The following is a 5,701-nucleotide window of genomic DNA, read 5'->3' as shown; positions in this document are numbered from 1 at the left end:
ATACACTAGCAGATGTGTGTGTGTGTGTGTGTGTGTGTGTGTAGCTACTAGCACACAGACAAACTATACTGTGCACTGTGTAAGAACTGAGGCCGACACTGTATTTCCTTCAAGGACTCAACTGGGGTTTAAGAGGATAATCCCTTTTGCTTGAAAATTCTTTATCAAATGTCTTTTACCAAAGACCTCACAGTAGAGTGCCTGGTGGACGGACTCAGCCCAGGACACAGCCTTCCTGTGAGCGCACCACTCGTTCGATCAGTGGTTCTGGCTTTAGTAACATGGAACATCACCTCTCTGGTGAGGAAGAAGGCTGACCTAGTGCTTGAGGTTGAAAAGTACTGGCAAGATAAAGTCAGGGTCACCTGACTCTGGAACCGGTCTCCTGGAAAGGCGTCTGACCACAATGGAGAGGCCCTTGGTGATAGGCGGACCTGCAGCCACATGCCTTGGACACTTAGGTAAAGAGAAGAGCAGAGCTGTCAACTAATCACAACCTGCTGATGAGTTGGATCAGGTGGAAGGAGACCAGAGGTAGTGAGGGCAGAGCTTTGACAGCAGCATTATGAGAAAGGTTGGGGACATTGGACAGAGTGGAGCATGTTTCGTACCTCCACTGACGAAACTCCACTGATGAACAAAGCTGTGACTTTAAAGCACTTGGTGCCTTTTGTGGTGGTAACTCCTGAGCCAGAGTTCCTCAAGGTTCTGGATGTTGTTCAGCTGTCTTGGGTGACACTCCTGTAGTATTGTATGGAAGTTGGGGACAGTGTCTCTGGACTGTCAGATCAAGGTTCCTACCTCCTTTTCCAAAAGGGGGAGCGGAGGGTGTGCTCCAATTTTAGAGGGATGCTTCAAGCTTCCTGGGAAAGTCTATCTGAGAGTGGTGGAGAGGAAAGACTGCCTGTTAGTTAATTCTCAGACCCAGGAGGAGAAATGTGGAACAATGGCCAAGCTCTTTATCCTTTATCCTTCTTTTATCTATCTTAATGATGGAGTGCTCACTCCAGGTCACCCCTGAATTGCTGCTTCAAGTGGGTTCACAAATGAGAGGAGACAGGAGCGGGAGATTGACAGATGGACTTGGGACCATCAATGTCCCCATGGATGAGCTGGGTGAGTTGGCTGAGGAGAGGAAGGTATGTGCTTGGTCTGGACTTCTGACCCCATGACCCACACCAGAATAAGTAGCAGAAAGTGGATAGATGATGGATTGATGGATGGTTTCCTATGGAAAACAAAACACTGCCAGTTTTGCATTAAAAAAAGCAATAAAGGGATGAATAGAGATCACTTCAAACGCCTCATAAACAGCTTTATTCCTATTTACAGCGGTATCACCAACAAGTCTGAGAGGAAATATCATCTCCAACAGGTCTCATCTGAAATGTCATCATTTGAAAAAAGATTGCAAGGCTTTTTGGGATGTAGCAAGAATTGATTTTTGCACTAAGGCTTTTGTAGTTTTAAAATCATGCGTAGTGAGCAATCAATTATTTCTGAAAGTGGCCCTATGATTCTTATTTCCAGCTTTCTATTTTCATAACTGGACTCCTTAAGAGCAGCTTTGCATTTCAATTCAAAGTTGCTTTTTTTAATCTTTACTTACCTTGCACTGATGTGACCTTTTAATTTATTTTTTGTTTTAAACAATCTGTTAGTCACAAGCTGATTCCTTTCATATATGAAAATAAAATAAAGACTTCAGTGAAAATATTCCTCACAGTTTACAGTGCTCACTCAACACTGCCCAGCTGGAACAGCTGCATCTTTTAACATTACACTCATCAAAGATCCTTTGTACTAGGCTCTGTTGGCAAAGATAAAGACTAATGTAAAGTGTTATGAAGAAGAAAACAGGTTGTTCTTTGTCTGTTATTGGGCTTCAAAACAGAAATTTTCCACTCTTGTCTTGCTATCTTGCTTTCTCCTTTAGGAAAACCAAACAAATCTTTAACTTTCTTCCATATTGAAAAAGCCTTTTTGACCAACAACAGATCAACAAGAGACATTACATCAAATAGTACTAGAAAATGTATAAATGATTAACAATGATGTCAAATTGTTGTACAAATACATGCAGTTTGGTAAGCTTGGGTCTTTGTAAGTTGTATAACAATCCACAGAATCCCAGATGCTCACAGCATTTGGAGATCAGTTTCGATAGACTGAACATGCCCCGATGTTCCTCCGACTAGTTAGACCTCTGATCAAGTTCAAGTTTGCTCGTGTTGTGCTGATGTTATCAAACTCCATTAATAACAGCAACGATGATGAAGTTAAATGATGAGTGTGAGACATGCCTAATCAGGCAACATCACAAAACAAAACAGATACAGCAGTGCCAACAGCTGTAAAAGAATGAAAAAAGACATACTTGTGATGAGAAAGATTGGAGAAATGCAATAAAACTTGAAAGAGAACTATGCTGTCCATTGATCCGTTGCTCAAAAGTCATTAGAAATGATGTTTTAGACTGTTTCTATGTCTTGAATCTACTTTGTATCCCTAAAGGCTGCGTAACGGTTCATGGTTTTGCATTGAACTGTCATATTAGTGTCAAGTACGGCAATCTCGGTACACACAATCACGTCTACAGCACTCACTGTGTAATCATTCACTCATATTTATTCATTGCACAACAAAATGGGAACATGCACAACAGAGAAAACTGTGCAGAAAACAGTGCAAATCACAAGAATATGAGTGACAGTAGTACAGCAATACAACTGATGATTACAAAGACAGTTACTCTTTCAGTTTGCATGGCAGTGAGCCATTTGACATATCAACACATGATGATGAGGCACTCTGACAAACCTGTCAACTCACCAGTTTGGGCTCAGCTAAAACGCAGCTAATCTTGCTTTGACACAACAGTCAACCCGAGTTTAAGTCACAAATGGGTTTAAAACCTGATTCTTAACCACTGCAAAGTCTGACTGAACGTTAGAGAGCAACAGCCTCTCTGCTTTATGTTTCTGTACATAACAAAACTGCTCATAGTATTGCACCTTTAATTAGTTATGTGTGGATACAAAGACTTCAGTTAATTAGAATCTGAAGTGAAATATTTACATCTGTTGGTCTGACAGTTTAAAAAAAACAATTCAACTTGTTGTGAATCTAACAAACATATTCATAGCGCTGCCTATGTAAAACATATTAAAGTAGCAGTGCCATACATATATTTCTTTAATCCAACCACAAAGATTAATATTTATCAGTCCCCATTAAAATTCCTCATCTGAATTCTCCAGCCTGTTGCTTTGATTAGCTGTTCTTATTGTGTTGGGTAATCCTGCCATCTCACCGCTATCTGGAGAGGCTTATGTCATGACCGGTTTGAACTTATCTTAATCTTCCTATCTCGCCTCCCGTCTTCCCTGATATCACATCTGTTAATTTTTAGTGGAAGCTGCAACTATATCTTACTCTCAATGCAAATAGCTGGCTCTTTCCTCCTGTGGTACTATTTCAAAGTACCTCCAGACAGGTGGGTATGGTACACCTCCAAAGACAGTGACATCTGTTCAAATTGCGAACCTATGCGGAGATTAAAGGTGCAGCAATCAATGTTTTATCATTAACGATGGATAAAATTATCATCTTAATGACTTGGTGTTTTTTAAGCAGAGATTTACTAGTCTATTGTGTTTAGATTGGGAGGAAGCTAAAGCGCCCAGGCAAAGAAATAATATGTAAAACTCCATATAGAAAGGCCTCAGCTGGCTGGAGGATTCAAACCCAAAACTGTCTTGCTGCAAGGAGACAGACTTAACCATCACTGCACAATAAATTACATGTAGCTGATGTAGTCATATACAGCTAGACATTCAATTACACGTAATTACATGTCTACAAATCTTCATTCAATTACATTGAATGAAGATAATGGCTACAGATTTCTCTCTAACCATTGTCTTCAGACTACAAAGAAATCATAATGAAGCCAGTACAATCGAGACCTGCTGAGATCCATAATCTGGGAATGTGGAGGCAGTTTAAACAGAAGGTTTATTCACATATTATTCCTTGTAAAAGATTAGGACACATAAAAGGTAGATATGAAATTGTCACAAAAACCACAAACATCAGCTGTTGTGGGCACATAACCCTTTAGGTTAGGTAAAGTATGCTGATATTTTCTGATACAGAAACTACGTGAAAGTAATTTAAATCAATCTAGTTCTGCGTAAGTAGAAAAACTGATTTTTAAATAAACACACAGATCATGTCGTCAAAATAAATTACATTTGTAATATTAAAATAACAAATTCTCATAGATTTTATCAGGTGACTAATTTAACACATTTTTTGTCAAAGTATTTCTCTGCATGAAATGTTTATTTTGCTCTGTGAGCGAAATTTCACAAAGCAGGCACTAATCATATAAGCTCACAATAAAATGACCTGGCCAGACATTCTTATTACCATGAATACAGGTAGTCTCTCTGTGATTCTTTTACTTTGGAGTGAGGCTTGCATACAAGATTAACGAACAAAAAGGGGTTGCTTCACACCATTTTCTTCTTCCCCTTCACTAATGTGCCAATCAGTGAGTGCACATTAGATCAAGCATCAAAGGCAACAGACCGTGCAGCTGGGACGGAAACATTTATGACTTCTAACCAGCTCTTCTGCTCTTTACTTGTACTAATGTGATCCTAAATAACAGACCAAGAGCAATTATAGACATAGGTACTGTGCCCCTGTTTTACTGACTTATAACTGTTTCATAATATCATTGATGGAGTTAAGTTAGGTTTATCAAGCATAGCATTAAAATGTACTCAATGTCTGTGTTTTTTGTTAGTCTAAGAAAGTCCAAAGACTCCCGATTGGTTTTAAACAGTAATCTTTACCTCAACATTAATTTTCCACGAGGCCTGGAGGTGTGTAATTTTATGTTTTGAAACATGATTAAACTGACAATAACCTTCGGTGGGAATGTGTAAACTCAAGAAAAATCTACTTTAATATAGTATTGACCATCCCAAATGAGAACGATCCAGATGCCAGAAAATTTAGACCTGAGGCATTGCTGTCACCCTTCCCACAATTTCTGATTCATTTTCAGTGGTGCACTGAATCTTTGAGATAAGCTAATTCAGACAGCACAACCACAAACAAATCACACGTGGGCACATAAAAAAACAAAGACCAAAAGTACGGCGTTCCAGTTTCAATGAGTGTGTAAAAGGTGCAGCCAATGATATGAATTCCTCTCGGCAGGAGCCTCATGGCAAGGGCGTATGGATTCACAGTGTTGAATGGCATGCCCAAATGTAAATGTGGACTATGGTATTCACACTCTCTATGATTCAGTCCCCCCTAAAAAGCTTCCTGGTTCTGTCTGTGAAGCGATATCACATTCCCTCAAGTGAAGCAAAAGATCTCTTAATGTCTCAGTTGTTTTTAGCGATAATGCAATGTGATGTAAATACAGAGCAAATTAATGAGCTCGTCGTGGTTTTCAAATGTGCTTAATTTTTTCAACCAGATCCTATACTCCATACCTATTTGATGTTAGAGCTTGGGTACACATGGTTACTTTGACATCTCTTCACAGAGCATGGATCCGTGGTTGGCAAACACTCTGGACACTCTGGTTGTACACCATTATACTTTGTGATGTTCCTACTTGAAGCTTAACAAAAGGAATGCATTAACTCTTTAGAAATTAGGCTCATTTGATGCT

The sequence above is a fragment of the Pundamilia nyererei genome, unplaced genomic scaffold (genome assembly GCF_000239375.1).
Source record: "Pundamilia nyererei isolate P.nyererei 1_Seehausen unplaced genomic scaffold, PunNye1.0 scaffold00022, whole genome shotgun sequence".
Lineage (NCBI taxonomy): Eukaryota > Metazoa > Chordata > Actinopteri > Cichliformes > Cichlidae > Pundamilia > Pundamilia nyererei.
This window is presented reverse-complemented; position numbering follows the sequence as displayed.